This window comes from Coturnix japonica, chromosome Z, assembly GCF_054131305.1.
Source record: "Coturnix japonica strain WE chromosome Z, WE-NBRP24, whole genome shotgun sequence".
NCBI lineage: Eukaryota > Metazoa > Chordata > Aves > Galliformes > Phasianidae > Coturnix > Coturnix japonica.
In genome coordinates, this window is record NC_140702.1 from 12,754,955 (window position 1) to 12,762,000 (window position 7,046).

The window sequence follows — 7,046 nt, forward strand, 5'->3', positions numbered from 1 at the left end:
TTTTTGTCTCCTTTTTTTGTAGAACAGAGCTTCCATAGCCTGTTTGTAGAGGACAGCAGCTCTTAGCCCAAAGTTAACATCCAGAAGCTGTAGACCATGACTACAGACACTTCTCCTGACTCCAAGTGTCCTATTTGCTCCAACAAACTGGACAATGTTGCCCGCCCAGATACTTGCTGGCACAGTTTCTGCTTCCGTTGTATCCTGGATCGGTCAAGAATCACAGCGGACTGCCCAGTCTGCACGATGCCCTTCAATTCCATCTTTCATTCAATCCGTGCTGACAATGACTTTCAAGAATACAAAGTCCCGCCTCCAGAAGATTATGATTCCCCCTATCCCAGCACCAGCGCTCTTACCCAAAGCATTCTGAACAAGTACAAGAATGGTCTGCTGGACTACAAATATCTCGCACCACCACGGGATGAAGGAAGTGGCTCAAACTCAGCAGTTACTGATATTCCTGGGTCGAAGCCCAGCTCACCTGTTTCTGCTGTTGGTCAGAGTCCCTGGGATGATGAAACTCCAGGGCCTTCATCCTCTATTTTAAAAGAGTACGGCGCAACCGCAGCTCCTCAGAAGGAGAGCACTGCCAAGAACTATACTTGGAAGAGAATTAAGCTGCAGCCTCGGAAGTGTCACAGTGAACACAATCTTAAAAGGAAGCGCTCAAGAAGCAGAGATGGCAGCAAACATCGGGACGAAAAAAGAAAGAAGTCAAGGTCTCATGGAATGAGCCCCTTTCAAGAAAGCCATGGAGGCTCCGGTAGCCATAAGAACACTGCAGCCAGAGATTCCAGCAGACCATATCACAAAGGCCGTGGACAAAGCAGCCAAGACAATGATCATCACAACAGAGGAGACAGCCACTGCAGCAAATACAAGCGTGACAGTCCAAAGACAGGCAGAGACAGCCCCTCCTGCAGGAAGAGGACTTATTCTGAAGCTCACTCTTCACAGAAGCCTACTGAGCCAGAATTCAAGTCCCAGGCCTTCACAGAAGGGACAAATCTGCAAGGTCAGATGGGACTACATGAGGGAGATGACTCCAATTACAGACGATGCAGATCAAGGAGTCGGTCACGCTCCAGATCAAATAGTCCCTCTGCAGAGGCAAGAAGAAGACGTGAAAAGCCTGGAGGAAAAAGAAAGTGCAAAACTCGGCACGTAGAAAAACCGGAGAAGCAAAACACCAGCACGGAGGAAAAATGCGGCACCGATATACCAACATCCAGTGATTACTACAAATACCTTTGCAGCCTTGCAGACTACCCAGTGAGCTGGGATGGAGAACCTGAGGAAAAGAGGGAAAGGAGAAGTCCAAGTGTGGAGAGCCTATGAAGGAAGAGCAGCAGACACCATGGCACTTCCTGAAAGGCACAGGAACCACCAGAAACATCACCATCATTAGTTTAATTCTTAGTTTAGTTCTTAGTTTAGTTCTTAGTTTAGTTCTTAAAATAAAAGTAGTTATGAACTATACTGTTGTATTAGTAAGTGTGATACAAGTTGATCTCAAATAAGAAGTAGAAATGTGTTACCGCATATATGGAATATCACTTCTAGTAGTGTCAGAAAAAGAAGAAAAAAAGTCAAGAATGGAACAAGTAAGCTGTAAGATCTTACGGGAACCATGTCTCAGTTAGATGGAACTCAGTATCGAGTTCCTGCAATAGGCTAAAGAAATTAACAGCCTGCTGAGGGCAGGGATCTTTCTGAACTCGCGTTGTCAAAGAAGCAGTCATAGCCATCAGGAGAGGCTTTACGCAGTGCTTCATCCAAGGAAGAAACCGTCTTGTAATTGAAGGCTTCATCAAAGCCTATTTTTTTCAGATATGCAACCTTGCTATCTGAGCCAGCACAGCCCACCACTTTACAACCCTGCAAGGAAAGAAAGAGAGGATTTTTTCAACACAGGCTCGCAACATGAACACAAGTATGCTGGGTGAAAGGCTCATGCTTAAAGTCAGGTGCTTGTGACTGTGAGCTCCTAAGCTCCAAAGCCAGCTTCGCTGTAACTTCAGGAGCTTGTTTCATCTCAAAATGAATGGGTTAGGTTGGAGGAGATCACCCTGCTCCAATCCTTGGGCAGGCTTCTCCATAAGGCTATGGATTCTCAGCGTCTGGAAATACTCATGACCTGACTGGTCATGTCCTTCCCATCCCTAACAAAATCTCTCTTGAAGGCTCTCCTACATCATCTCCAGAAGCGCCTGCAAGTTCCTGTGATTTCACACCTTTACTTAGAAACAACAGTGCAGCGTCTGAGGCACGGACTCAGATGTGAACCATCCAAATCGTTTATTACAAGTTCTCACATCCCTTATATACCTTCACAAGTTGTTATTTTCTAACTTTCCCATCCGCCCTTACAACTTTCCCAAACACCTTACATGTCAACAAAGCATTCTACAAAACACTTTGCAACTGTCCATGCAGGCACATATCCAATCAGAGCTGTGAGACTCTTCTTCTCCTTGCAGAGGTGTCCTTGGTTCTCATGCTGTTTATCTTGCTCCACAGCTGCTGCTCTGAACAGCTTTTCTTGTATCCCCACACAACAGAGATCCCAAAAGTAAAAGAGAACCTTTTTTAGGATTGATTACACCCAATTCGGTGTAAAAAAGCAGTCATTTCAACATAGTTTTAAGATTTCGTTATAGGGCGGTTGCAGGGGTTGACGTTCTATGACGTAGCTACTGACGTCATAAAGGCAAGACCAGTTACTAGCGGACTTTCATCAGCGTGTGCTTCACTCGGTGCTGTTAGCCCAGCTGGACGCACAGAGACAGTCGGCGAGCCTAATTTCTCAAAAGACAGAGGAAGCTGCTCCTGTTTTTCACATGTAAGTGATGGTCTCTTTCGGAAGTGGGTTTGGGAAGGTTCTATGTGAATCCTAAAGTTCCTGATCATGCCAAAGTGGTCACCTGGGAGTGGGGAGGGAAGACAAGAGTTCTTGCCTGCTAGAGAGACATCTGCCAGCATGATTCAACCCTGCAGCACTGAAAAGACCAACATTGCTGCAAAGACTGTACATGAAGCTGTTACGTTGCGCTGCTTCTTCGGTTGGTTCTGTCTCAGGACTAAGGCTGGCATTAATGTTGGCTGTTGCACGTTTCTGCACCTAGAGTTTAGTACTTTATTTCTCTTGGGAATTAAGAGCACATATTTTTGTCTCCTTTTTTTGTAGAACAGAGCTTCCATAGCCTGTTTGTAGAGGACAGCAGCTCTTAGCCCAAAGTTAACATCCAGAAGCTGTAGACCATGACTACAGACACTTCTCCTGACTCCAAGTGTCCTATTTGCTCCAACAAACTGGACAATGTTGCCCGCCCAGATACTTGCTGGCACAGTTTCTGCTTCCGTTGTATCCTGGATCGGTCAAGAATCACAGCGGACTGCCCAGTCTGCACGATGCCCTTCAATTCCATCTTTCATTCAATCCGTGCTGACAATGACTTTCAAGAATACAAAGTCCCGCCTCCAGAAGATTATGATTCCCCCTATCCCAGCACCAGCGCTCTTACCCAAAGCATTCTGAACAAGTACAAGAATGGTCTGCTGGACTACAAATATCTCGCACCACCACGGGATGAAGGAAGTGGCTCAAACTCAGCAGTTACTGATATTCCTGGGTCGAAGCCCAGCTCACCTGTTTCTGCTGTTGGTCAGAGTCCCTGGGATGATGAAACTCCAGGGCCTTCATCCTCTATTTTAAAAGAGTACGGCGCAACCGCAGCTCCTCAGAAGGAGAGCACTGCCAAGAACTATACTTGGAAGAGAATTAAGCTGCAGCCTCGGAAGTGTCACAGTGAACACAATCTTAAAAGGAAGCGCTCAAGAAGCAGAGATGGCAGCAAACATCGGGACGAAAAAAGAAAGAAGTCAAGGTCTCATGGAATGAGCCCCTTTCAAGAAAGCCATGGAGGCTCCGGTAGCCATAAGAACACTGCAGCCAGAGATTCCAGCAGACCATATCACAAAGGCCGTGGACAAAGCAGCCAAGACAATGATCATCACAACAGAGGAGACAGCCACTGCAGCAAATACAAGCGTGACAGTCCAAAGACAGGCAGAGACAGCCCCTCCTGCAGGAAGAGGACTTATTCTGAAGCTCACTCTTCACAGAAGCCTACTGAGCCAGAATTCAAGTCCCAGGCCTTCACAGAAGGGACAGATCTGCAAGGTCAGATGGGACTACATGAGGGAGATGACTCCAATTACAGACGATGCAGATCAAGGAGTCGGTCACGCTCCAGATCAAATAGTCCCTCTGCAGAGGCAAGAAGAAGACGTGAAAAGCCTGGAGGAAAAAGAAAGTGCAAAACTCGGCACGTAGAAAAACCGGAGAAGCAAAACACCAGCACGGAGGAAAAATGCGGCACCGATATACCAACATCCAGTGATTACTACAAATACCTTTGCAGCCTTGCAGACTACCCAGTGAGCTGGGATGGAGAACCTGAGGAAAAGAGGGAAAGGAGAAGTCCAAGTGTGGAGAGCCTATGAAGGAAGAGCAGCAGACACCATGGCACTTCCTGAAAGGCACAGGAACCACCAGAAACATCACCATCATTAGTTTAATTCTTAGTTTAGTTCTTAGTTTAGTTCTTAGTTTAGTTCTTAAAATAAAAGTAGTTATGAACTATACTGTTGTATTAGTAAGTGTGATACAAGTTGATCTCAAATAAGAAGTAGAAATGTGTTACCGCATATATGGAATATCACTTCTAGTAGTGTCAGAAAAAGAAGAAAAAAAGTCAAGAATGGAACAAGTAAGCTGTAAGATCTTACGGGAACCATGTCTCAGTTAGATGGAACTCAGTATCGAGTTCCTGCAATAGGCTAAAGAAATTAACAGCCTGCTGAGGGCAGGGATCTTTCTGAACTCGCGTTGTCAAAGAAGCAGTCATAGCCATCAGGAGAGGCTTTACGCAGTGCTTCATCCAAGGAAGAAACCGTCTTGTAATTGAAGGCTTCATCAAAGCCTATTTTTTTCAGATATGCAACCTTGCTATCTGAGCCAGCACAGCCCACCACTTTACAACCCTGCAAGGAAAGAAAGAGAGGATTTTTTCAACACAGGCTCGCAACATGAACACAAGTATGCTGGGTGAAAGGCTCATGCTTAAAGTCAGGTGCTTGTGACTGTGAGCTCCTAAGCTCCAAAGCCAGCTTCGCTGTAACTTCAGGAGCTTGTTTCATCTCAAAATGAATGGGTTAGGTTGGAGGAGATCACCCTGCTCCAATCCTTGGGCAGGCTTCTCCATAAGGCTATGGATTCTCAGCGTCTGGAAATACTCATGACCTGACTGGTCATGTCCTTCCCATCCCTAACAAAATCTCTCTTGAAGGCTCTCCTACATCATCTCCAGAAGCGCCTGCAAGTTCCTGTGATTTCACACCTTTACTTAGAAACAACAGTGCAGCGTCTGAGGCACGGACTCAGATGTGAACCATCCAAATCGTTTATTACAAGTTCTCACATCCCTTATATACCTTCACAAGTTGTTATTTTCTAACTTTCCCATCCGCCCTTACAACTTTCCCAAACACCTTACATGTCAACAAAGCATTCTACAAAACACTTTGCAACTGTCCATGCAGGCACATATCCAATCAGAGCTGTGAGACTCTTCTTCTCCTTGCAGAGGTGTCCTTGGTTCTCATGCTGTTTATCTTGCTCCACAGCTGCTGCTCTGAACAGCTTTTCTTGTATCCCCACACAACAGAGATCCCAAAAGTAAAAGAGAACCTTTTTTAGGATTGATTACACCCAATTCGGTGTAAAAAAGCAGTCATTTCAACATAGTTTTAAGATTTCGTTATAGGGCGGTTGCAGGGGTTGACGTTCTATGACGTAGCTACTGACGTCATAAAGGCAAGACCAGTTACTAGCGGACTTTCATCAGCGTGTGCTTCACTCGGTGCTGTTAGCCCAGCTGGACGCACAGAGACAGTCGGCGAGCCTAATTTCTCAAAAGACAGAGGAAGCTGCTCCTGTTTTTCACATGTAAGTGATGGTCTCTTTCGGAAGTGGGTTTGGGAAGGTTCTATGTGAATCCTAAAGTTCCTGATCATGCCAAAGTGGTCACCTGGGAGTGGGGAGGGAAGACAAGAGTTCTTGCCTGCTAGAGAGACATCTGCCAGCATGATTCAACCCTGCAGCACTGAAAAGACCAACATTGCTGCAAAGACTGTACATGAAGCTGTTACGTTGCGCTGCTTCTTCGGTTGGTTGTGTCTCAGGACTAAGGCTGGCATTAATGTTGGCTGTTGCACGTTTCTGCACCTAGAGTTTAATACTTTATTTCTCTTGGGAATTAAGAGCACATATTTTTGTCTCCTTTTTTTGTAGAACAGAGCTTCCATAGCCTGTTTGTAGAGGACAGCAGCTCTTAGCCCAAAGTTAACATCCAGAAGCTGTAGACCATGACTACAGACACTTCTCCTGACTCCAAGTGTCCTATTTGCTCCAACAAACTGGACAATGTTGCCCGCCCAGATACTTGCTGGCACAGTTTCTGCTTCCGTTGTATCCTGGATCGGTCAAGAATCACAGCGGACTGCCCAGTCTGCACGATGCCCTTCAATTCCATCTTTCATTCAATCCGTGCTGACAATGACTTTCAAGAATACAAAGTCCCGCCTCCAGAAGATTATGATTCCCCCTATCCCAGCACCAGCGCTCTTACCCAAAGCATTCTGAACAAGTACAAGAATGGTCTGCTGGACTACAAATATCTCGCACCACCACGGGATGAAGGAAGTGGCTCAAACTCAGCAGTTACTGATATTCCTGGGTCGAAGCCCAGCTCACCTGTTTCTGCTGTTGGTCAGAGTCCCTGGGATGATGAAACTCCAGGGCCTTCATCCTCTATTTTAAAAGAGTACGGCGCAACCGCAGCTCCTCAGAAGGAGAGCACTGCCAAGAACTATACTTGGAAGAGAATTAAGCTGCAGCCTCGGAAGTGTCACAGTGAACACAATCTTAAAAGGAAGCGCTCAAGAAGCAGAGATGGCAGCAAACATCGGGACGAAAAAAG